This window comes from Saccopteryx leptura, chromosome 3, assembly GCF_036850995.1.
Source record: "Saccopteryx leptura isolate mSacLep1 chromosome 3, mSacLep1_pri_phased_curated, whole genome shotgun sequence".
Lineage (NCBI taxonomy): Eukaryota > Metazoa > Chordata > Mammalia > Chiroptera > Emballonuridae > Saccopteryx > Saccopteryx leptura.
Genome location: NC_089505.1, coordinates 239,025,728 through 239,053,685, shown reverse-complemented (window position 1 = coordinate 239,053,685; position 27,958 = coordinate 239,025,728). Strand labels below are relative to the sequence as shown.

General features: G+C 37.7%; 1 pseudogene; it reads right to left on the bottom strand.

The window, feature by feature from the left end:
- Window positions 1-139: 139 nt before the first annotated feature.
- LOC136398442 (T-cell surface glycoprotein CD1b-3-like) lies at window positions 140-22,819 on the bottom strand (annotated as a pseudogene).
- Between the last annotated feature and the right edge of the window lie 5,139 nt (window positions 22,820-27,958).

Below are 27,958 nucleotides of genomic sequence, written 5' to 3'. Positions count from 1 at the left end.
CTGACTGGAAAAGGGCTGCACTTCCAAGAGAAAACTATGCATGTACAACTGCAATAACACCTGCATATTTTTCAACTCTTCCTTGTAAAGATTAATTCGGGACCATGGCTACAGAAAGTGAATGGTGCTTAACAGTGTCCTAGTGATGAGTCTGAATGTTGCCCAGTGAGCCTGAGCCCTTGGTGTGCTGCCAGCTCTGGTTGGGAAGAAAACGAGATGTGGAGATAGGAGGGGTGGCTCTACTTCTGCTAGATGATAGTGTGCTAGATTTTGGGTACCTGAAAGAAAGAGAAGTGACCACTGAGAGTGGGTAAAAAAAAGGGGAGACGAGAAACCCACATAGGAAAAGAAAAATGGGATTAGTTACAAAGTTTGCACATAGTCTCATACCTTCTTCCCCTGATCCAGCTTCTTATTCCCAAAATGAGAAACAGACTGGGATCAATATTGGTGTGTGGCAGTAGGGTGGCATGCAAATTCCAAGAGCGTCCAGTAGGAGCATTACTGCCTCCATCCAGATCCTCTCTAGTACTTCTTTCTACCCTGCTCTGCCCAAGCACAGGTATCCTTCCACTTGGGTTTTCTTTCCTACTGTGCTTGGCCCATGACAGACAATTCCCTTGAAGAGCAGCGGCAGAAGCAGCAGCATTGGAGGTCTTTTAGGTAAGGAGGCCTCAGCAGGACAAGTGCTTGCAGACTCAGATATCAGTTTCCCCTCTAGATCCTTTTGAACTTTTCTGTCACTTACTTTGCCACAAACTGACATCTTCTACTCACTTCCCTGTCAAAGAAACCCAACTGTCTACCTCAGCCACAAGCCTCCTACAGGGTCTCTCATTTCCCCTCCATCTCTTCCACTATTAGGATTCCAGATTTGCTTTTGTCTCTTGTCTGCCTCTTGACACCCCTCCCACTGCACCAACATGTATAAAAGGGGTCCTAATTTTTAACAAAGTATGTAGTTGGTGGTCTGACTAAAAAATGTAATACTCCTTAGCCTTGGAGAGTTCAAGCCAGCAGTTGGATACTCAATGTACTTTTCTATAGAAAGAAGTAACAGAAAGTCCTCAGTAGTGCCCAATGGCCTTTTCAGCAGTGTCCCCACTCCTGATCTCTCTGTGGTCTCCTCCTTTAATGAGCTTCCTAATCTTCTTTTTCCCTTGTCTTGATCTTCTCTGTATTTCTCTACTTATCCACAATTTTATCCACTGGAGTCTATTGCCCTCTTCTCGTTATCTCACATTTTCTCCCTATTTTCTCACTACCCTGTCTTTTAATCCTGATCTTCATAAAATCTTTATCAGAAGACAATAGGCACTTTGATTATAGCTGTATAATCCACAGGCAAATCTTCATAATACACAGTGAGGAAGGAGCAGAAATGTCAATACAGATTATCAGGTAATTTGAGAAAAAAATACTCTTTTGCTTAGTTTCTCTAGTCAGGCCAACTATCACTGTTAAGGAACTATGAGCATGCTAAACTTGAAAGTGGTAAGCAGATAAGTAGATGGATGTTCATTCATGTTGTATGAGAGGGTCTATAGCGGATGCGCAGGGCCTTGGGCTCCCACTCTACCCTAAATGAGTTGAGTGTCTCCAGGTCCCCTGGGTATGAGGAGCAGTCATGCAGCCTTCCCCTCATAGTCCATGTACTGGGAGCACTGGAGTCCCCTCAGTGTCTAATAAGAGAAGAGTTTTATTAGAGACAGGAAGTGACTCCAGGGATGGGAGTGTTCAGAGGAGAATTAATTAATGTGTTGAGTCTTCATTTTGTTATTTTCATTGATGTTTTGCTGTGCAACCTGCAGGCAGTTTAACTACTATCCCTATGGTTTTCATAGACACAGTCAAATAACATTTAGTCAGAGCCCACCTGGTGCCAAAAGATATGTCAGAACCTAGGATTTCACAGACAAGTCCCTAAAAGAAAATAAAACAAAAGTTAAAAAAAATAAAACAATATAAAAAGTCCTTATCTATTTTTTTTTTTATTTTTAATTCCCCCTTTCAGCATGTATCAGCACTTATCATGGTGCACTTACTTATACAGCTCTATTTCATTTGGGTTTTTTTTTAATTTTTATTTATTCATTTTTAGAGAAGAAAGAGAGAGAGAGAGAGAGAAAGGGGGGAGGAGCAGGAAGCATCAACTCCCATATGTGCCTTGACCAGGCAGGTCCAGAGTTTTGAACCGGCAACCTCAGCATTCCAGATCGACGCTTTATCCACTGCGCCACCACAGGTCAGGCAAAAAAAGTCCTTATCTAAAACCTCTACATTCATAATATAAAGGACATACAGATTCGTGCTCTGAGTTATTGAGAAAAGTTTACACTTACTCTTGTCCATTGTTTCCAACTCCAAAATACTGACTTCACACACCTTATGTTTTAAATTCTACAGAATATGTCAGAATTCTAAGGTAATAATAAAATCCTAAAATTTTTTGCTCAGGGAAATTATCATTCTCTTGTGATATGGCTAAATAAGTCTATATTTGAATAATCAAAAACTCAAAGAATATGCTTCATAACTTGCTTATGAAACTAATGATCTAAATGAAATAAAATATTAACCTGAATAATGCAGTAACTACTAATATAAATTTATTTTTATAAATGAATGGATTACATCAAGTGAAAGGTTTCTGCACAGCAAAAAAAAAAAAAAAAAAAAAAAAGAAAAAATCTGCAGAGCAAAAGCATAACCAACAGAAAATTAGAAGATATGTACAGGCATACTCTTCAAAAAGAGGCTAATATCCAAAGATATGAAGACTCAACACCTCAACAACACAACAAGAAACAAAAAGTCCAATTTTAAAAATGAGCGGAAAACCTAACAAGACACTTTTCTCAAGAAGACATACAAATGGCCAACAGATATATGAAATGATACTCAATTTCACTAGCTACAAGAGAAATGCAAATCAAACCACAGAGCTACCACCTCACACCTCACACCTGTTTAGAAGGGCGCTTATCAACAAGATAAGAAATAACAAGTGTTAGAGAGGATGTAAAGAAAAAAGCCTCATCCTCTGCTGGTGAAAATGTAAATTGGTACAGTCACTATGGAAACACTATAGAGTTTTCTCAAAAATATGTGGATAGAAAACAAAAAACAAGAAACAAACAAAACAGACAAATACATAATCACAGACTACAGGGGGCTGGTTATCAGAGGGGAAGGGGAATTAGGGGAGGTTGAAGAGGGTAAAGGGGATCAAATATATGGTGATGGAAAGCAACTAGACTTCAAGTCATGAGCACACAAAGCTAATATACCAATGATTTATTATAGAATTGTACACTTGAAATAAATTTTACATTATTTACCAATGTCATCTCAATGAATGTAATTTAAAAAATTTATTTTAAAAATAGTTAACCCTAAATAATTGTTTGAATGTACTTGAAAATTTAATGTATTTGATTAATATTTCAGAAAGAAGTTAATAATCAAAGAATTATATTCCATATTACTTAATTCCCTGGGGAGACAGAAAAAAAGGGAGATAAAAATGTTTTATATTAAATCATATATTATTGACCACAAGATTTATATTCTGTATTATTTAATTCCCTGGGCAGACAGAAAAGAAAGGGAGATAAATAAGCTTTATATCAAATCATATCTTATTGTTTATTTTATTTTTTTTTATAATTTTTTAAATTGATTTTTTTTTTTAGAGAGAGGGGAGTGAGAGAGAGAGAGAGAGAGAGAGAGAGAAGGGGGAGGAGCAGAAAGCATCAACTCCCATATGTGCCTTGACCAGGCAAGCCCAGGGTATTGAACCGGCAACCTCAGTGTTCCAGGTTGATGCTTTTATCCCACTGCGCCACCACAGGTCAGGCAAATCATATCTTATTGACCACAAGAGAACAATATGAAGTAGAGTTTTTCAGAAAAATATGTTAATTTATGATTTTTATAGGAGACTTAACTATTTTTATAGTCATGGTGGTGGAGAGCACGGGTCTTTTCGTTATCTTGAAAATTTGCAAATATTTTAAATATTTATTTTAAAATTGAGGAGCCATTGAGCCACTTTGCCCGCAGGTATTGTAAAGTACCAAAAACTACAGAATTAATATTAATATTTTAAGAGGCTTGGAGAACATTTTATTAATTTGGGTTAAGGTGTGCAGAGAAATTGTGAGAATAGTCTCTGTACTGTGTGATTGGCATAACCAGGATGGCCTTTGGCATTGTATTATAAATGCAAAGGGGAGGAAAACATGGATCCCCAGACATTCCACCACACCTGTGGGGAAAGGGGTGAATGGCTAGCCAGGTGCAGGGAGAGAAAAGCCAAAATAAATCTTTTCTTATAACTATGAGCCATTTGCAGGCATTTGTCCCCATGGAAACTACCTCTCCTATGTAAATGCGTGTAATTAACACATGTGATTCTGGACAGAGATAGCAGATGAACACTAGATAACATGGGAATGCCTTTTAATATGTAAAAAGATATCTTTCTGCCATTGTGTTGACTTGTAAAATTTGTTTTTTCCAAAATAAAGTATGGCTTGCAAATTGAACATGGTCCTATCATGTTAAAGGACATATGACTATAACCAATAGTGGTAAGGGGCTCCTAATTACAATTTTTGCTTCTGTACTTCCCACTAACAAAACTATAAAAACTAGGTAAAACAAAGGGCCAGCACGCTCTCCTTCAGATTTCTGTCGGAGTTACTGCCGCTTGGCCAAGCTAGACAATAAAGCTTTGGTGTGTAATGGATGGACTTTGTTCGTGTCTTCAATGTTTCAGGTCCCTCTGGATTAAGATTAACAAAAATGATGAATACATTCATCATCATTCTAGAAAAAAATAAAGGGATTCTACTGTGAAGAGGAACCTTAAAGAAGTCCTTTAAAAAGACAACAGATATAATGCCTCAAAATCCACAACCCCTAAACCTGGACATGTTTTCTTTGAATATATGTACCCTGATTTATTGATGTCACCCCATTAACATTAATAAAAATTTATTTATAAAAAAAATCCACAGCCCCAAAACCATGCAAAAGAAAAATAATTCAAAGCCCTGGCCAGATAGGTAATTGGTTAGCTTTGTAGCAAAACGCAGAGGTTGCCGTTTTGATCCCTAGTCAGGGCACATACAGGAACAGATCAATGTTCTTGTCCGTGTCTTGCTCTCTCCTTTCGCTCTCTAAAACCTATAAAATATATTTTTTGAAAAGATAAAATAATACAAATAAATATGGATGTTTGCAAATAGTATAAATGGAAATGAAACATACAAAGTATGATAATTAGATAATTATTTGTTTATTTTCAAAATTATATTAAACTTATGAAGATAACATGGTTTAATAAAATTATATAGTTTTCAAGTGTACAGTTCTATACTTTATCAGTGTTTTGCAATGTGTGTAGCCACATCTTCTTATGTTAAATCAGCACGTATTTGACATTCTTTACCTGTTTTTACTTCACACTGCCCTTTTTTTCCTCTGGGAACCACCATACTGTTTGCTGTATATTTTTCTTTTTTTTCTTTGTTCATTTGCTGCTTTCATATTTATATCCCACATATGCATGAAATTCTATGATTCTTGAGTTTTCTCATCCGACTTCCTTCACTTAGCATACTGTTCTCAAGATCCATCCATGTTGTTGCAAATAAAAGTATTTTTTTTTTCTCATGAGTGTGTAGTATTTCATTGTATTCATGTACCACATCTTCTTTATTCAATCATATATTGACCAACACTTCTGTTGTTTCCATGTCTTGTCACTGTGGATAATTCTACAATGATCATAGGAGTACATATGTGTTTAGAAATAAATGCTGTCAAATTTTTCAGGTATATATCAACTGAGAAATTGCTGGGCCATATGGTGTCTTCATTTTTGAATTTTTGAGGAGCCTCCATACTGTTTTTATAGTGGTTATAACAATACATTTCCATCAGCAGAGTATGATGGTTTCTTTTTCTACATCACCTCTTCAACATTTATTATTACTTGTCTTACAATATAATTGATAAAGATATTTTATTAACACTGGTGTCACTGAGTTTCAAACTTTAAGAGCATTGGTCATATAACAGTAATCCAGGAATTTCTCTCATAGCAGAGGATATGTTTGCCTGGGGAGATATTACATCCTGAAAACAGGCACAGTACTTGCAAGAAAAGGAGATCATAGAAAAAGTTAACTAGCAACCAACTGTACTTTCTTGTTCTTGCTAGAAACTAAAGGATCAATTGCCTCATGGACACAGAAAGGTAAAGGAATACAAGTGTATATTCTGAGTAGCAGCCCTCTAGTTCTACAGAAAGTTTTAGTACATCTGAAATATTTTTAAATTTTTATCTAAAACAAATAAAAGCATAAGATCCTACAAAGTTTTGCTACAAAGTAATCAAGGAACTATTTGCCTTACACATACAAAACATACTAGAAAGTAGGAAATGTATAGAAACTTACATGAGAGAAGTAAATATTGAAGCTTTGGGACCAAAGGAAAAAAAAAGAGAAACATCCTAAGAGAAGGCCCTGATAACAGGTGCCATGTTGAAAAAGTTTCTTGTTTTTAAGCAAGTGAACAATTTTAAACATGAGAGTGATGTGATTAAAATAGCATTTAGAAAAGTTTTCTAATTTACGTTGACATATGAAATCAGACAGCGATGATAGCCGCAAGGCAGATGACTTTAGTGACCTGAACAAAGGCAGTAGCAGTGAGGCTGCAGAGTAGAAAAACAAACCATGTTGGTAAGCAGAATTAGTCAAACAAAGTGTGACCAGGAGGACATAAAATGGTGTCATTTATGAAGATAGACAACACAGTTTGGGAGTGTTGGGCAAACAAGTGTGTAGTGTTTTTTTTAGGTCTGCTGGCTTGTACTGGGGCAGCGCCCTGTGTGTATATAGTCTATGGAAGCCTGTGGGTGCTTGCCCTCAGGGCAGCAGATTGCAAATTGCAGATTATAGATTGCCTGCCTCCATGGGGAGGGGCGATTATTTGCTATTGTTTGCTGGAGAAAGTTTTTTTTTTTTTTTCCCTAGCCTGTTTTGGCTAGTGTGTGAAAAGAGGGAGAGGAGTGCTGAGGGGCATGGGAGCCCTGAGATTGCTGAGAGACATGGGAGCCCTGAGATTGCTGAGGGGCATGGGAGCCCTGAGATTGCTGAGGGACATGGGAGCCCTGACATTTCTGAGTGGCCTATTCGCCTGGGGACTGCTGAGACTGGTGGGTCCTGAGATGGGAGAAAGTGCAGCAGTATTTCCTAATTGTTTGCTTGTCTGCCATTATGAGACTTTAATAAACAGAATGGCCTACCATTTTCTGGCTCCACAGTTCTTTTACCGTCTGCCCAAATCTAGGGTGAAGATAGATGGCCACAGTGACAGTCACTGGCTTTACAGGAAGGGAGGGTATTGAGATAGCGTTTGGGTTATGTTGATTGAGACTCCAGCTGGAAGTATTCTGGTGATTCACAGCATATAGATTTTTGCCAGAAGGTGTTAAGGGCAAAACAGTGTCTGCTGAGCACATGGCCATAGAAAGCAGTGTTGACTTCTCTAAATCTGTCAGTCTTTTTCAAATAAAATTTAAAGTTAATTTTAATTAGTATTATTATTTATGTCAAAATGTTCAAGTCTCTTGAATGAATTCACAGGCTGTTATGGGGTTTCAACTATCTCAACATTTGATGTTTCAAGTTTATGATGCTCATTCCCATAAAAATCTTAAAAAAATGAGATGTGTTTCCGCTTATGCCATTAGCGTCATACTTACGGACTATGTGGGCGAACTAATTTGGTTGTGCTGTGGAAGAATATGCAGTAATGGGGCAGACAAGTGAGAGAGTTTGCATCCCCCAGTATTGTTACCTACGCTATTTTAGACTGTGAAAAGCACATGTGCTTCATTTGGGTTAGGCTAACAGGGGTAGTCAACCTTTTTATACCTACTGCCCACTTTTGTATCTGTTAGTAGTAAAATTATCTAACCGCCCACCAGTTCCACAGTAATGGTGATTTATAAAGTAGGGAAGTAACTTTACTTTATAAAATTTATAAAGCAGAGTTACAGCAAGTTAAAGCATATAATAATAATTACTTACCAAGTACTTTATGTCAGATTTTTGCTAAGTTTGGCTGAATAAATCTTTATAAAACAACTTACTATAGTTAAATCTATCTTTTTATTTATACTTTGGTTGCTCCACTACCGCCCACCATGAAAGCTGGAACTCCCACTAGTGAGCAGTAGGGACCAGGTTGACTACCACTGCACTAAACAAACATGCAAAGAAGCAAAGAGCAACAGCATTACCTCTTGGGAGATCAGAATCCATATAACATCGTGCATTTTTCAAAAGTATAATAAGACCATTAAAAAGAAAGAGAAAAGCGTGACTATACACAGGATAAAAAGAAGGCAACATAAATTGCCTTTGATGTTGCTTACATGTTGGACATAGAAGAAAAACTTCAAAGCTAGAAAACAGTGAATATCAGATATAATAAAAAAATAAATTCCATATTTAAGAATTAAGAAAAAGTATGAAAACATGATGACTCAAAAAAAGAATGTCAATAAAGAAACAGAATATATTTTTAATAACTGAGTGAAAATTCTTGATTAAAAGTACAATAAATTGCTAGCAAGATACAAGATAAATATACCAAAAACAAAAATATTTTCCTATATTAACAATAAGTAATTTTAAAATAAAATAAGAGAACAAGTTTTTCACAAAGCCTTAACTATAATACAATAAATAAGAACAAACTTATTAATAGAAATGCAAGAACATACAATGAATACTAAAAAGATTGCTGAGAGAAATTAAAGATTTAAATAAGTGAAGAAACATTTCATGCAGCCATAAAAGCAACAAAAACTAACAAAGAAAGATAAAATCAATGAAAATATAACATCTATTCAGTTTACATCTACTTATGTCATAAACAACTCACCTTGGTTTTCTGCTAATGAAGCCTTTTTGTCTTTTATTTTGTTTTGTTTTTTGTTGTAAATCATTTGACTAAATTGGTCTCAATGTAAAATTTTGTAATATAGTATTATATTTATTTAATGTGCTGATTTTTTATTCATTTATTTTTATTCATTTTATCTTAATCTATTGTTTAATCGTTTTATGAAGAAAACAGATCAGATATTAGATAAAATAATATGCATATTTTAGCAAATGAAAAAAGTGGATAATGTGGCAAAGAAATCAAGAGAACATTGAGCAATGAAAGGGAAAGATAAAAAATTAGAAAAGATGTGCATTAGATATTATCTTCTTATTCCCGATTATTATGTGTAGATGCAAAAGTTAGATAATGAAGAAGGTTGTTAGGAAAAAAATGCTTTAATTGAAATATGGTGTTGAGGAAATCTCTACAAATATCCTGGACTGTGAGCAAAATAAATCTGAAACATTGCTCGAGGCAAAAATGACAAAACTGAAGCTTTTCTACATTGGGCACGTTATGAGAAGGTAGGTTCTTTGGAAAAGATGGTAATGCTGAGTAAACCAGAAAGCAATAGGCGAAGAGGAAGAACAACTATGTGGTGGATTGCCCTTGTAAAAGAAGCTATAGGTATGACTGTTCAGGAGCTGAGCAGGACTTTTGAGGACAAAACGTTGTGGATAAAACTCATTCACAGGGTCTCCAGGAGATAGAGCCAACCCAACATGCAAATAATGACAATTTCATCTTTCTTTAGAACCTTTCTATTTACTCCTAGAATAGCTAGAAAGTACAACTTTAGTACCAATTTGAAGAGTATAATGGCAAGTGCAGACACTGTTGTTCCGAATTTTAATGTCAAATTTTCTCAATTTTTATTCAAGTTTAAGTCCTTTACCTTGGTTATAGCTAAACTATTATATATTAAAGGAGTTCTCTTTTATTGCTAAACTGATAATTTTTCTTCATCAATGTATATTTAATTTTATTGAGGATTTTGTTAGGCATATAATGAGGTGATAATGTTAGTTTGTTAATTTAGATAGCTACATTCTTTTTGTAATCATCAATTATTCTTACACTCCTAGTAAAAACTCTGCATGTACACCTAAATTTACTTTCTTCCATGAGTAAAATTGGGTAAAGCTCTTGGTTGTTTGGTTTACTTGTTTGCTTAGTTTTTATTTATTTACAAATATTTAGTTTCAAGTTCTTTTTTTGTTGTGGCATTTTTCTGTTGTGATTTACTAGTATCATAAAATGACTTCAATTTTTTTCTTTTTTATATCCTGAAATTAACTAACAAATAAGAATTTAGAACCTTTGAAATTAGTTATGTCTTTGTCATTAAGTTTAACTTTTTTTTTTTTCTTTTTTTTGTATTTTTCTGAAGCTGGAAACGGGGAGAGACAGTCCGACAGACTCCCGCATGCGCCCTACCGGGATCCACCCGGCACGCCCACCAGGGGCGATGCTCTGCCTACCAGGGGGCGATGCTCTGCCCCTCCAGGGGGTCGCTCTGCCGCGACCAGAGCCACTCTAGCGCCTGGAGCAGAGGTCAAGGAGCCATCCCCAGCGCCCAGGCCATCTTTGCTCCAATGGAGCCTCGGCTGCGGGAGGGGAAGAGAGAGACAAGAAGAAGGAGGGGGGCGGAGTGGAGAAGCAAATGGGTGCTTCTCCTATGTGCCCTGGCCGGGAATCAAACCCGGTCCCCCGCACGCCAGTCCGACGCTCTACCGCTGAGCCAACCGGCCAGGGCCTCATTACATTTAATTTTTATAATAACTGACATATGTAGGGTTTTTTCTTCCTTTGACTCTTATTTTAATCATTTATAATTTTCAATACAACTTTCGATTTTATTTTGACTTCAGACCACTTGAATATCTATTCGCTCTCTCCATGAATACCCACTTTTTAATTCTCAGTGTTATTTGTGCAGTATCATATTTATTAATTCTGCTAAAATTTACTTTTATACTGTTCATACTTCCAAAAAGTAGTTTGAGGATAATTAGATAATTACTATTTTATAGTTTCTCTTAACCTCTATTCTAATAATACAGCCTTTATATTGATTTCTTTTCTTTCAACATTTGGGTTTATTTTGTTTGTTTGTTTGTTTTATTTGTTTCTAGAGTGAATTGTAGATTATTTATTGTCAACAATTATCTTTATTTACAAATACATTTAAAGCTATAAATGGTTCTGTAAGTCTACCTTGGTTTTATAATTCCATTACAGACTATAAACAAAGAGCAAATTTGAAGAGAATATCTAACAACTTACAAAAAAATGTGATAGAATAAGATTGAAATGACATATACCAAACATCAATGTTAAAAGTAATTGTACTAATTTGAGAAAGTTCAAATCCTTTACAAATTAAAAATTAGATAAGAAGATAATTTTATTTTTCCACAAGAAATTGTGCTATTATATTGGTGAAAATCATCACATACTACTTTTCAGTTTTGACATGACCAAATACACAAATCACAGCAAAGAACTGGAGAACACGGAAATAAATTTCTGCTAGCAACTCAACAACACTTAATCATTAGTAAAATTAATTCTAAATTAAAATTTTGCAAAAGACAAATTCTGAAGAAAAAATATGTCACATTAATATTAATTTTTGTTATAAGTTGTGGTATATTATTTCTCGTTGGCTTGAAAAAAAATTCATTAGCTTCTAACTACTATTTAAAAAAAATTAATGGAATTAATTGGGGTAACATAGTTAATAAGATTATCCAGGCTTCAGCTGTGCAACTCTAAGATACATCCTCTGTATGTTGCATTGTGTGTTCAGCACCCACGTCAAGTCTCCCCCATCACCATCTATTCCCTTCTCCCCTCCTCCACCTCCCCTCACCCCCATTTTCTCCTGCAATCCCTACACAGTTGTCTGGTCTATAAGTGTTTTTTGTCCTTTGCTTAATTCCTTTTTTTAGTCTAAAAATATTTACTCTATTTGACCAGATCTGTTTTCAGAAGAAATCTCCCTCCTATGCTTTTCCCTGGGGCTGTCCCATAGTCACACTCACAGATCCTCTTTCATGAACCTTCCTGCCAAAGTGAAACATTTACTGGAAACACATCACAAGACGTGCTTTAAACGAGTTGAATTTTTTAAGTAGGAAAATGACTAGGGGGGAAATCACCTAAAATTAAGCTAAAGTCATATTTTTAATAAATTTGTGTAAATGTAAGAAAATATTTCATCTACTTTATTGAAAACTTTGTATTTATCAAAGGGATGACCTTCCTACATTTCTTTCAAAGGAGTCTGATTTATAATGTTAATACTATTTGAATAAAAAAATCCCAGTGTTATTATATTTATATAGACATAGAGAAAATAATTTGATTTGGGGGTGATGGGTACTCAGCATAATTAACAACTCAAATGCTATAGAAATATTTACCTGAAACCTATGTATTCATATTGATCAATGTCACCCAATTAAATTTAATATTCTAATTAAAAATTTAAAAAAAGTTACACCTATAACAATAAACAACTAAAGATTTGTATAATAAAATTTTATCTTTCAGTTTGAACATGATGCTCTTTTATCTTAGGTCTAGAAGAGGGTGACTGCCCAGACTATCCTATATAGTCACACAATGAGGCCTTTTCTAAGTCCATTCATCTACTCATCAATTATTCAATTTTCCAACTCTGCCCACACAGCCAACTACTTCTTATGGTTAATTTTTAGGAGGTTTAAATATTCCAGCTTTATTTCCCCTCCATACCATATTTTAAAGGTAAGTGAGGCCCTGGTCGGTTGGCTCAGTGGTAAAGCATCGGCCTGGCGTGCAAGGGGTCCCGGGTTCAATTTCCAGCCAGGGCACACAGGAGAATCGCCCATCTGCTTCTCCACCCCTCCCCCTCTCCTTCCTCTCTGTCTCTCTCTTCCCCTCCCACAGCCAAGGCTCCATTGGAGCAAAGATGGCCCGGGCACTGGAGATGGCTCCTTGGCCTTTGCCCCAGGCGCTAGAGTGGCTCTGGTCACAACAGAGCGACGCCCCGGAGTGGCAGAGCATCGCCCCCTGGTGGGTGTGCTGGGTGGATCCCGGTCGGGTGTATGCGGGAGTCTGACTGTCTCTCCCCGTTTCCAGCTTCGGAAAAATACAAAAAAAAAAAAAAAAAAAAAAAAAAGGTAAGTGATATTTTTTTCTCTGAGGGCTCAGATAAAAAAAAATAATTTTTTCAAAGTTATTTTCCTTTAGATAACAGCTTTATTCATGTGATTTTATGAGGTCAATACTCTCCCAAATAACCATAGTAAAGGATACAAAGTAGATCTCTTCAGTAGTATCAATCCACATTGTTCTAATCATCATTTTCTTACCTCTTAATTGCACTATTTTCAGATTCCTCAAAACCTTCAACAATTGTGATTCTTTCATAAACTCACCGAGTGCATTTAGCGCCCACCTTGTAAACCTATGTGAGAGTTTCTCGTCCTGTCTGCCATGGCCTCAGTCACCACCTGTTACGTATCATTACAGTCATAATTAGTGATATAAACTGGGTCTACACACTGAAATTATTACATAAGCTCTGAGGCCCTCAAGGTGCTAACTTAAAACGGAAATTCCATCTTTCTCCTCACTTTTAGTTAAATTTTGTTATGTAGCTTAAGGAGCTTTCTATACTCAACTTAGAGTCATGGTGCCTAATAGAACTACTATGGAAATAATTTATTCTGTGCTGTTCAGTATGGTATTTAATTAAATTTTACTGTTGTAGTTTAATGAAATTTGGAAAAAGTCTTTATGTTTAAACCGAAAATAGCTACTTTCAGTTTTTACCCTAATTGTTATGGCTTTCTGTGAATCAAATGTTCAGCCCACAAATCAGGCTGATTACCCCTCATATCTGAGTTCCAGACACAGACACTGCTCATCCCCCGCTGGGACCCCTGACTCACTTACTTGGTAACTGCAGGGCTTCATTTCAAAATGTCTGAAAAAACCCTGGCTGGTTGCTCAGTGGAGAGAGCATCATCTTGGTGTGTGTACATCATGGGTTTGGTCCCCAGTGATGGCACTCGTGAGAAGCTATTTCTCTTCCCCTCCCTCTTCCTTTCTCTACTTTTCCTCCTCATTCAGTCAGTGGCTCTGTTGGTCTGAGCACGTTAACCTCAGGCACTAAAATAAATAACTCTTTCTTTTGAGCATTAGATTCAGATGAGGGTTGCTGGGTAGATCCTGGTCAGGGCACATATGGGAGTCTGTCCATTTAGCTCTCCTCCTTGCACAATAAAAAAGATAAAATAAAAAATTATGTCTGGAGAATTTAATCCCTGGCTAAATACCTCTGTTAGTTCAGTGATCCTCAACCCCTGGGCCGTGGACCAGTACCGGTCCGTGGGCTATTTGGTACCGGTCTGCAGAGAAAGAATAAATAACACTACATTATTTCTGTTTTATTTATATTTAAGTCTGAATAATGTTTTATTTTTAAAAAATGACCAGATTCCCTCTGTTACTTCCGTCTAAGACTCACTCTTGACACTTGTCTCGGTCATGTGATACATTTATCCACCCTACCCTAAAGGCCGGTCCGTGAAAATATTTTCTGACATTAAACCGGTCCGTGGCCCAAAAAAGGTTGGGGACCACTGTGTTAGTTGAAGCATCATCTTGAAGTGCAACAGTTGCCGGTTCGATCCCCTTTCAGGGCACATTACAGGAACAGCTTGATGTTTCTTTTTGTCTCATTACCTACCTCACTCTCCAAAAAAAAAAAAAAAAAAAGAAAGAAAGAAAAAGAAAAGGAAAAGTTTGAACAATTGATCACCACAGAACTCTACACTTCTTCATCCAACTACCAAGACTATGATATCTATATTCTGTTGTTAAAAATAATTGTTTCTTTATTCTTTGCACTATTAATGATGTATAGTTTTTTTTTTTTAAATTATCCCAAATGTCACTATTCTGATCATCTACAGCCAGGGCAGTTGACATTTCTCAATAGGTTTATGAAGTTCTTCAATGAGAAAATATTTAAATAATAGATTTAACACTGAAATTCAGCCATTATATTTTTCATTTTTATTGTCAGCATGTTGTCCATCTATTTCTAATTAAATTTTTACTTCTATTGTTCATTTTCCAATTTTTTTCAGTTGTTCATAGATTATATCAAAGAGTGAATGCCCTCAGAGTAAGTTTATGGGGAATACAATTGTGTACATCATATTATCAGGTTAGATACATAAAAACTCTAGCCTTTTAAAAAATTTTTACTAGGACTTTTAAAAATAAATAATTTATTTTGAAATAATTTATATTTAATGAAAGGTTCAGTATAAGTATAGAGTTTCTGTATAACTTTTACCTAAATTTAACATTTTACATAATTCTGGATAATTTGCTGAAACTAAGAAATGAAGATTGGTACATTATCATTAACTAAACCACAGATTTTTCCAAATTTCACAAGTATTTTTAGTAAATTTTGTTTCCTGTTCAAAGTTTCAGTCCAGGTAATCACACTCATTTAGTTATCACATCTCAGTCTTCTCTGATTTGCATCAGCTTCCCAATCTGTCCTTGATTTCATGACCTTGATTATTTTAAAGAGTACAGGTCAGATATTATGTAAAATGCATGAAATGCATGAAATTTTTCTCACTTTTGGTTTGTATGATGCTTTTCAAACAAACTTTGTGGTTCACTAATAATTTTAGGGTTGTGGGCTTGAAGAAAAAGCACCATAACAATGACATGCTCTTCACAGCATGTCATAGTTGGGGCACATGATATCAACATGACTTATGACTGTAACTTTTAATCTTGATCATCTGGTTAAAATTGTGTCAGGAAGTTTTTTTGTTGTTGTTGGTTTTTTTTTTAAATAGTGAAGTTGCTCTTTTACCTCTTTAACACTCTTTTTATTGGAACCAAAACACTAAGTCTCCATTATTCAAGATGAGAACGTTTTAAAGATCTGTGGTAGATTGTTCGTATACTTAGCAATATGATACTGTGTACTTTAAAAATGTGCTAAGAGGATAGATCTTATGTTAACTGTTATAACCCCTCCATACACGTGTGCGCGTGTACACACACACACATACACAAACAGTAATGATTGGAAGTAATAGATATGTTTAGTTCCTTGGTTAAGGTGATAAAATTACTAGTGTAGGTTGTTACACATTAATAAGGGAAGGGAGCAAAAAGGAAATCAGAAATTAAAAAGCTACTTGCTTCTCTAGAAAGTTACAATGTTAGATATTCCAGGATATTGCATCCTTTCCCTACTAAAGGGATTAACACACCCCCTTCTTGATTTAAGTAGAAAGGACGCATTTTTTAATCTCCCAAGGGTACAACCCTTCTATCTCCAGACTATGGGAGAAGAAAGCAGTAGAAGTCAAGATAGAGCCACAGAGGCTTGTCAGTCAAGCCTGGAAAATGTATCTGATTGATGAGTAAGAACACAAGCCTGCAAATGATTTAAAAGTTACTATAATTGGTTAGTTTAAAGAAGGACTAGTCCTTCCCAGTGACTAAGGCAATATAACCCAATCATAACAAATAAGCTCTCTCTTCTTTGCTCTCAATGGCAACATGTTAGCCCCATTTATTTGTGCATTCTCCAAGCTGTCATGCAGCCCTATAACCCACACAAGCCAGCCAGCTGCCAGTAGCTGTGTGGACTCCAAGCATGTGCTCCAACTAGAGAGCAGCTAAGATAGCTCTGGACAGTTGGCTTAGTGGTAGAGCATTGGCAGGGCATGTGAAATTCCCGGGGTTCAATTCTCAGTCGGGGCGTCCAAGAGGAGCAACCATCTATTTCTCCACCCTTCTCCATCTCCCTTTTCTCTCTCTTCCCTCTTATTACAGCCATGGCTCAAATGGTTCAAGTAAGTTGGCTCCAGATGCTATAGATTGCTCCATGACCTTGCCTAAGGCACTAAAATAGACCGGTAGCCAAGCAACAGAGCAGCAACCACAGATGGGCAGAGCATCACTGTGTGGAGGGCTTGCTGGGTGGATTCCAGTTGGGCATGTGTGGGAGTCTTTCTCTCTGTTCCCCACTTCCCCACTTTAAAAAAAATAAAAATTTAAGCACCATTTCTACTAAATGTGTATTGTTTTCACACCAGTATAAAGAAAAAAAAAAGTATGATGGGGACAATCTGTACTTTATTTTATTTATTTTGAGACGCATTTTATTTCTTTTCTTATATCTATAAAATCTGGCTGAAGCCCACTATAGATATCATCTCATAATATACTCACAGTTCTTTTTTATTTTGTTTGCTAGTGTATAAATTATGATATATCTCACAATCTATGAAAACTGAGTTGATCAAATATGATTATTTTTTTAATTATGATGAGATTGAGCTGCCAACTTGATTTTCTGGTCTTCTGGGTACTTATTCCAAATGGGAAATGAGACATGATGAAACCCCATGAATATTTGATATGACCTGTTAAGAACACAAAAAGTTTTAGCTCTGCATAAGACATATTTTTTAGCAAGCTTATTCATGATGACCAAAAAGTATAATCAACCCAAGTGTCCATTGCCAGGTAAATGGATAAAAAAATGTGTTATTTAATTACAATTGAATATTATTCAGCCTTCATTAAATAAAAAATAAAATCTTACATATGCTATAATATAGCTGAACTATAAGTACATTATGCTAAGTAAAATAACCCAGTCATAAAAAAACAAATACTGATAATTCCACTGACATCAGGTATGTAGAGTAGTCAAATTTATATAGACAGTAAGTGGAATGTTGGTTTTCTAGGCCTAGATGACCAGGCAATAACAAATAGTTGTTTAATGTGCATATAGATTTACTTTTTCTAGATGAAAATAGTACTAAAGAATGATTACACAAAAATAGAAATGTAATTAATACTATTAAATTATGCATTTAAAAATGACTGAGGTATGAGGTAATAAGTTTCATGTCATATATACTTTGCCACAATTATAAAACAGATTTACATAAACAGATAGGAAGTGAGGAGAGAGTTCATAGGCATGGACACAGTGAGCAGATGGACAGCTGTCAGAGGGACAGGAGAGAAGACCAGATTAAAGAAGGTGAAGGGATAAGTCAAAAACTTTAATATATAACGTATTGACAGTCAGCAGAATGGCAATAGCCAGAGGCAGGGGGTGGGGATAGGGGAAGGAGGGCAAGGAGAAAAGGAGATGGTTGGAAAGAGACTTTCTTAAAGGCAGGCAGAGCATGATGTGGAGTGTAGATGGTGTTATACTCAGTTGTATACTTGAAACCTGCATGCTTTGGCAAACCATGTCAATGCAATAAATTAAAAAATAAATTAGAAAGAGACATATTGAGGATAAAGTGATATAAATAAATAGAAATGGTAAAAAAAAGTGGGAGAAGGACAGAAAAGACTTAGTGGCTCCTCAAATACCATAGTGCTAGACAAATCAAAAGAATGAAGGTGGACAATATTAATGACAAAATTATTACCGTGGTGGAAGTAGGGTGTTCTGACAATTGAGAGAAGACACAGGTGTCACTACCAAACACATTCCTGAGTCTCCTGCCCTTCCTTTGCTCACCTGAGTGTCAGCACCATTGCTCCCCCACTTGGATGTAAAGGCAAATCCATTTTCCCCTCTCAGATTCTGTAACACAATAATCCTTATCTATCCTATATCATTTCTTCTTGTGCCACTTCAAGCAATGAATAGGTACATGACTCTTACCTCCTTTACACCTTAAGTAAGTGATTTTCAACCTTTTTCATCTAATGACACACAAAAACTAATTATTAAAATTCTCTGGCTCACCAAAAATTTTATTATATTTTATACGGATCTGACCAAAAAAGAAATAGGTAAAATTTTGATCTATTCACACAGATGGCTATTACTGTATTAATAGTTTCCAGTTTTAGGGAAAAGAGGTCAGTTCCCCTGATAAAATAGTGAAATATTGTGTGTTTTAAAATATTTGGTAGCATACCAGTTGAAAATTGCTGCCATAGTCCATCTTTTCTTTCTCTTGTTTTTCCTCCATTAATCTTTTCTCTCTCCCTCCCTCTTTGTTTCTCTGTCACACACATTTAGTCTCACCATTTTGCCCACCTCTCCCTCCATGTTTGTGGACTATCTCCTCCCATTTCCGGCCAGGGCTAGTTCTTCTCACCCCAGTGGAGGACGATGTCCTGGCCTCCCAGGCTGCTGTGCTTTACTCGGCAATTCAGGTTAGCCTCCTCCCCAGCCACAACGTCCAGGGTTACTCGGAGATACCACGTCCCATTAGCACTGGGCAGGATGTCACCTTAATGAGTTCCTGGATGCTCCTGCTCACCCCTCATCCACATCACCTGTACAGGTTTGGGGTAAAATCCTGAGATATGGCACACCAGCAGCAGATGACCAGGTAAAGGAGGGGGGTCACTGGAAAGCCAGGCCTTGGGCTTCACTGGGGCAGAAAGGAGCAGGAAGACAGTGTCAAATTATGACTCTAATCTAGACCAAAGGGACTTGAAACCCACAGGTTTGGACAGTGACCCCTTCCACTTTTTTGGCACCTTGTACCTTTGAATTCACAGAGTTGGTGGAACATGAAATAGAAACGTCTTGAGGGAGAGAGAATAGGACTAACCTTGTATCTGCAGTTCTGCTTTCCCTGCATCAAGAATAACTAAGAGAGACTGAGGGCAGGTATTTGAAAGGAATTTCTCTATGATATTAATGATACCTTGGTAGTGAGAGAGAATTGCACAGAACCTCTGTGCTCTGCTGCTACCTTCAGTCGCAAGCACACATGAATGATTCTGGAAAATCATGAAATCTATTCTTCCCAAAGCTCCCCTAAAAACTTTACTGTGGTCTCCCCAGAATGCAGCTCACAGATACCTATAGTCTGTATCTCAATGGGATCTGGATAGAAGAAAAAGAGGGAAAGACGTATTTAAAGCCAACAAGAAGAAAAGGGATCAAGAAAGAACCTAGAATTTTTTATTTGTATGGGGAGAAATGTTTGAGATGTGAAATGATAAGCCAAAACCCAATTTGAGCCCTAGCCAGTTGGCTCAGTGGTAGAGTGTCAACCCAGTGTGTGGATATCCTGGGTTCTATTTCTGGCCAGGGCACACAGGAAAAGTGCCCATTTGCTTCTCCACCCTTCCCCCTCTCTTTTCTTTCTATCTCTCTCTTTCACTCCTGGAGCCAAGGCTCTGTTGGAGCAAAAGTTGGCCTAGGTGCTGAGGATGGCTTCATGGCCTCTGCCTCAGGTGCTAGAATGGCTCCGGTTGCAACAGAGCAATGTCCCAGATGGTCAGAACATCGCCCCCTAGTGGGCTTGCTGTGTAGATATCAGTTGGGAGCATGCAGGAGCCTGTCTCTCTGCTTTCCTACTTCTCACTTCAGAAAAATACAAACAATTTTTTAAAAAGCCAATCCAGTCTTTCACTTCCTACACCATGACTTTTTAGTAAACAACAATCCAAGAATAAGAGGGTAGTTCCATAAGATTATAACGAAGCAGAATAATTTCTATTTGCCTAGTGACATCATGGACATCACAATGGCACAATGCGTTGCTCATATCTTTGTGTGATACTGTGGTAAAAAAATCCACTTTACTGCTAGTTGTATAAGAGAATAGCAATGCAATATATACAGTACATAATACTTGATAAAGATAATAAATAATGCTACTGGTTTATGTATTTTTTTTTACTTTTAATTGTTATTTTAGAATGTATGCATTGTATTTTCAAAAAAAAGTTTACCATGAAACAGTATGCCATATTATTTCAGCTATAGCCTAATACCTAATACCTCTCATTTTCTGTATCACTTGATTAGATAATTATCTCTTGAGCTTGATTTAATGTTATATGTTTATAGTACAATAATGTGCTCTATAAGATTTTATCCTTGGTGCAATAAAATATACCATATAGCTTAGGTGTGTGGTAAGCTATCTTCTACCTCTTTTTTTTTTTAATTTATTCATTTTTAGAGAGGAGAGTGAGAGGTACAGGGAGGAGCAGGAAGCATCAACTCCTTCCTGTATGTGCCTTGACCAGGCAAGCCCAGGATTTCGAACCAGTGACTTCAGCATTCCAGGTCAACGCTTTATCCACTGCGCCACCATAGGTGAGGCAATGGTAAGCTACTTATCTTGGAATGTTAAGTGCACTCTATTATAGTTACAATACAATGTGTTTCTCAAAACATGGCCTCAATATGAAGTGGCATATAACTCTATTCAGAGACTTTATGAAAAAAATTAGCTATTGCTTGATTTAAGAGAGAGAGAGATAGAGACAGAGAGAAAGACCACGAGAGAGAGAGAGAGAGAGAGAGAAACAACAATTTGTTATCCACCCATTCATGCACCTATTAGTTGAGTCTTGTATATGGCCTGACTAGGAATTAAATTTGCAACCGTAACATAACAGGATAATGTTCTAAAGAACTGAATAATCAGGCAGGATATTCTAAGATGTTTCAATAAGAAAAAAAATGGGAAATGTATACATATCATAAATGTTGGAGAAAGCTATTGTAATAAAGTACAGTGGGTAATAAGAAAGAGGGGGGAAATGTGATGATCAGAGTGATGAAATCAGGAAAAGTCAACATTCCAGTAAGAATGGGAAAATTACATTGTGAGAAGGGAGCAGGGAGGAGATGCTTGAGGATATGGATTAAAAACAAAAAAATTCACACTTTGAAACAGGGTAGGAAAAGTGAGGGCTTCTTGCTTGACGTTTAAGCAGAAAAAGTTATGTGCAAATAAAAAGAGGTCTTTATCAGATAAAAGTGTAAGAAGTAGAAAGAATCTGAAATACAGAGGGTACTTGGGTTACGACGCAGTTCTGTTTCTATGAGAGTGATGTAACGCACTTCTGTTGTATGTCAAAACTCACCTAGCTGCCTCATCAGACAGTCGTGCAAAGAATACAGCATTGGACTGGGACATAGAGGACCCAGGTTCAAAACCCCAAGGTGGTCACCAGCATGAGTGAGGACTCACCTGGCTTGAGCACAGGTTAACTGGCTTGAGCGTGGGATCATAGACATGACCCCATGGTCGCTGGCTTGAGTCCAAGGTTTCTGGCTTTAGCAAGGAGTCACTCACTCTTCTGAAAACCCAGGTCAAGGCACATATGAGAAAGCAATCAATGAACAAATAAGGAGCTGCAACAAAGAGCCACAGGAAGAACTGATACTTCTCATCTCTCTTTTCCTGCCTTTTTCTCTCTCTGTCTCTCTCTCTCTGTCTGTGTCAAAAAAGCAGAAACAAAAACATACTCTAGTAACACAAACAGAACATTTACGTTTTTCAACAGTCCAAAACGGCATAGGTAAGCATACTGCGGATCCCAAATCCGCCGTTCATGAACCTTGTTACTACATATCCTTGCACCTTGCGCAACCAAACTCATTCATCCACACAGTCCATATGGACAATGCTGACAGCATAAACTGAAGCACTCACATCTCAATTTTTTTAAGTTTTTTTGGAGGTGAGCATTAAAAACTCAAAACGTCATATGTCACGCAAGTTGTAACCAGAGGACACCCTGTACTTGATGGAGGTATGGTGTCTAAGATGAAGACTGCACTAGGGAAGTGTGTTCATACAACTGGATAAACTGGAAAGGAGGAGAGAAAGATCATGAGGAACAGTAGCATGAACCAAGAGGAAGAAAGAAAAAATCATTGATAATCTCCCCAGATCAGAGGACTGCACTTACATGTCAACTGGAATTCACTGACATGATCTTGTGCTATCTGAGTGAATACGAAGAAACAGAACCGGAATGTTTCCACCACCTCATTCACCTCCATGTTGCTGAAGTTGCCCTTGGACCAAGGCTTCAGGCCTGACCAGGCAGTGGCACAGTAAATAGAGTGTCGGACTGGGATGTAGAGGACCAGATTCCTAACCCGAGGTCGCCAGTTTGAGCGCAGCCTCATCTGGTTTGAGCGAGGCTCACCAGCTTGAGCCCAAGGTTGCTGGCTTGAGCAAGGGGTCAATAGATCTGCTGTGGCCCCCTAGTCAAGGCACATATGATAAAACAATCAATGAGAAAATAAAGAGCTGCAATAAAGACTTGATGCTCCTCATATCTCTCCCTTTCAGCCTGTCCGTCCCTATCTGTCCCTCTCTCTGTCTCTCTCTGCCTCTGTCACAAAAACAAAAACAAACAAAACAATAAAAGTCTTCAGGAAAATGGCTGTGTCAGAGTCACTATTTCAACCATGAACCCACAAATCACCAGTCAGTCTTAGCCTTGATTTTGTGCCCAAGTGCTGTTGACAAATGATGACATGAGATGGTATGGAAAAGGATGGACCCTGGAAAGCTTGGTAGTGAGAGGATAAACAAAGAACAAGAAAAGCAGGAGAAAATTTGGGGAGGGGAAGGAATTAAACCAGAAACACCCAAAAAATAAAAATTCCAGAGCCTGAAGAGCAAAATGGCAGAAACATTTGCTTGTACCAGGGCCTCCGGCTCCAGCCTCAGCATCCAAAATAGAAGAAGAGGGCTGGAGACAGGCTGGCCCAGACCCCCAGGGGTATTCACAGCATGCCTTCATCCAGACCACCCACATCCAGAGTTCCAACCAGGGTTACGCTTACCTTGCTTGTGTTTGTGCTCACTGTCACCATCTCGGATGAGACCTGTTAGTAACAGAAGTGGAAAAAGAGTATTTCACCAGGAGATGGAACTTCTGACTCTTAGAGGTGGTACTTCATCTCTGAAGTCAGCAAACCATTGTTTCCTCATCCTCTATAGTAGTGACTTCCTTTTCCAAGGGACAAGACTGCCTCATCCATCTTGCTCATCAGAGAAAGGATGTGCCTCCCACACAGTGACCCTCCCACTAAGCCTGTCATTTGACTCTGGACTTGAGTTTTAGATTTTTCTTCTTACTTCCCTGGCTCTCAGGTGTCTTTCTTCACCTCAGCTTTCATTATACTACCTTGAAAAAGCCACCATGTGGTTTTGAAAGGTTATTTTACCTCCTCAGTCTTTTATTATATCTTCTGTTTAATCAGAAGGCACTGTTAAACTATTGCCTGCTTTAATGCTCAAAAATTCTTTTGGTTCATTGGTTCATCTACCCAACTCAAACTTCCCTGCATGGCCCTCTCTTCTCTTGCACATTCTCAGTGGCTCCTCTTTCTCATTTTATCCCCCTTGTCTGGTCTCAAAACTGCAAGCTTTTTGTATCAAGATAATGGCTAAGTCCCTCGAATAGATCTAACACTAGACTCATAGGGGCCCACACATTAAATCTCCATGCTCCAAGTCTCTCTCTCTTCCCCAAGTGGGATCTAGTCCAGCAGGGCGGGATACCCAGCAACTGGGCCAGCTGACTGTGAAGCTCCACCCTACACAATGCACATGAGCTGCTGTGTTGGTGCTGATCACAGGAGAGAATCCACTTCAGCTGGGCCAAGTGTGAGAAACCCTTTCTTTGGACACCACTCTAGCAGGGGTTGTTAGGTCCTGAACCAATGCTGTTCGTAGCTGGCCTCTGGATGTGCCAGCTCTGGACCTCTCTGGAAGGAACCCAGCAAAGACCAGTGGAGTCACAGCCTATTACTGGCCCTCTGCAACCTTCTTGGAGCTATAAGCAATCCAGAGTTTGTGGCTGCCTCTGTTGGGCCCAGGTGCACGTTGAAATACCAAGCTGCCCACCTGGCTGGTGTTTGCCCACACTGGTGCTGGGGAAGAGTTCCCTCAGTCCCACCTCCTGCAGCCTCTGTCTGCTTGCTGGCTGCTTTTTAGGCTCAGCCACTGAAAAACACCTCAGCTAGAGTCTAGAGTTTGTGGCAATTCAGGGATTAAGAAGGGTGGTATGTGTAGCTCTGCCTCTCGGCCCCAGGCTTCAGTCAGTCTAGACTTTTTCTCACCAAACTTAGTAGGGTGTGGCCTCAGAAATCTGGTGGATGTGGCTTCTGAGACCCAGAAGTGTGGTCTGCCGTATTCTGGACAGTTTCTACCTATCTTGCCCTAAGGTGTAAGACCCAGTTTTGGATTTGAGAGAGATTGGGAGAAAACTCCGGCCGCAACACCAGAAAACTGAGTTACTGCTGTGCCCCCTGCTTCCTGGCCTCTCAGAACGACCCATCACCATAACTGGGGTAGCAGAGATTCCTTAGGGCAGAGCAGTTGCTTTTCCCCAGGCTGATGCCACTCAGAGGGGACTGCTCCACTTGTGATTGAGGAATTGGAGAATGACTCATCACAGGGGTTCCAGTGGCCATCACTCACAGTTTCTCTCCCTGGGCCTCCAACTTTACATTCTCCACACGCAACTCTAGTCCTCTCAGCTTTCCCTCCACTGGAGCCCCAGGTAAGTGCCTGTGAAGGGGAATTTCTGTGTAAGCCCTTTAAGATGGGGCCTGCCTTTCTGAAAGCTCCACCTCTTTCTTGCAGACAGAAACCCAGCTCTTTTCACCTCCAAATGCTGTGTGAACACCTATTCTAGGCTCTGGGGCTCTAGGCTGGGCCTCCAGACCTGGGGCTGAGCACCCACACCTGTCAGGGAAACCATCCCCACAGTGAGAGTCCCTCCAGAGCCTCAGCCACCACTTGCTCCTGGGCATGGTGCAGCCCTTTCTGTGTCTCTGCCCTTCCGTCCAGTCTCAGTGGAGCTTCTTCTGTGAATCTTGGTTATAGACTCCTCTTCGTTTAACACAGAGTTGTTTTTTCAAGAAGATTCCTCTTAAATTAAGTTGCAATCTAATTTGATCCTGAGAAGTGGCAGTTGGAACATCTGTCTACTCCATCACCATCTTGAATCCCTCATTTCAATCTCATTCTTTTATTGCAACTAGTGTGAATGAGACAAATTATATCAATCTATTTTACTTCAACGAAAATTTTTCCTCTAAAGATTTTCCATCTTTTTTTTATTATTTTCTAATTAAACATCTTATCCCTGAACTATGAAGTTAATGTGTGAATATCTCATAATTAGTTGTTCATTTTATAATGGGGTGAATGTGACATAAGGTTAACTATTTTAAAGTATACAATCCATAAGCATTTAGTTCATTATATTGTTGTGGAACCATTAGTTCTGACAATTTTCAAAATATTTTTATTACCCTAAAAGAATATTTTATATTCATTAAGCAATCACTTTCTCACACCATGCCAGTATTAATCAATAACTTTCTGCCTCTGAGGAGGTACTTGTTCTGGATATTTCATATAAACGGGATCATACAATACGTATCTTTCATGTCCGGATTCTTTTACTTAGCATAATGTTTTTGAAGTGCTTGCTTGTTCTATCATGTATCTACCATTTTCTTCTGCATGAAATACTTTTTTCCAACCCTTCACTTTTAGTCAATCTTTATTTTTTATTCTGAATGGATATCTTGTTGACATCATATATACAGCTCTTGTTTTCTTAACTGACTTTTGATTGGAGCATTTGACCCATTTATATCTAAGGTAATTGATATGTACTTATTTATTGTCATTTTATTCTTTAAACCTATAAATCTCTTTCTCTAGTTTTCTCTCTCTCTCTCTCTCTTTTCCCCTTTTCTCTTCTTATAGCAGGCCCTTAAACATTTCTTTCAGTAGTGGTTTTGTGGTAATGAACTCCTTGAGTCCTTTTTTTTTGTCTAGAAAGCATTTTATTCCTGCTTTAATTTTAAATGATACTTTTGTTAGATAGTGTGTCTTGGTTGTTGGATTTGATTTGCATCACATTGAATATTTCTCACTAACTCCTTCTGACCTGAAGTGTTTCTGTTGAGAAGTTAGATATCAGCCATATGAGGGCTACTTTGTAGGTAATTAATTGACTTTGTCTCATAGCTTTTAGTATTCTTTCTTTGTCTCTTAATTTTGGCATTTTAATTAAAATGTATCTTGGTGTCAGCCTCTTAGGTTTCTCTTTATTGGGTTTCTTTGTGTTTCTTGAACTGATATGACTTTTTTCTTCATTAGTTATGATTTCTTCAAACAAGTCCTCTATCCCTTGTTCATTCTCTTTTCCTTCAGGAACCCCTATAATTTGAATGTTGATTCTCTTCATGTTGTCCAGAGGTCTCAGAGCTTACTCAGTCTTTTTGAGCCTTTTTTTAAATACTCTGTTCCTGTGCTTATGTTTATCTTGTCCTCAATCACTAATTTGATCCTCCACTTCATCTGACTTGCTGTAATTTTTTCTAGTGCAGTCTTGATATCAGATATTGTATTTGCCATTTCTAACTGGTTCTTGAGGATCTATCTAATGATGTTAATGGGGTATTGAAATTCCCTACTATTATAGTATTGCTGTTGATCTCGCCCTTTAAGTCCATCAAAGTCTGCTTTATATATTTAGGTGCTCCTATATTAGGTGCGTACATATTTATAATGGTTATATCTTCCTTTTGGATTGCTCCCTTTATCATTATGTAGTGACCTTCTTTACCTCTAACTATGGTCTTTGTTTTAAAGTCCATTTTGTCTGATATAAGTATTGCTACCCCAGCTTTTTTTTTCATTTCCATTTGCATGAAATATTTTTTTCCATCCTTTTATCTTCAGTCTGTGTGCATCTTTTGTTTTAAGGTGTGTCTCTTGTACACAGCGTACGTATGGGTCCTGTTTTCTTATCCACACAGCTACCCTATGTCTCTTGATAGGATCATTTAATCCATTAACATTTAAGGTTATTACTGATATGTAATTGTTTATTGCCATTTTTTTTTCTTTAAAACTGTATTTCTCTTTTGCTATATTCCTTTTTTTCCTTTGATCTGTTTACAACAGGTCCCTTAGCATTTCTTGCAGCCTTGGTTTGGTTGCAGTGAAATCCTTGAGTTTTTTTTTTGTCTGTAAAGCTTTTTATTTCTCCTTCAATTTTAAATGATAGCCTTGCTGGATAAAGTAGTCTTGGTTGTAGGTTCTTGTTCTGCATTACTCTGAATATTTCTTGCCATTCCCTTCTGGCCTCAAGTGTTTCT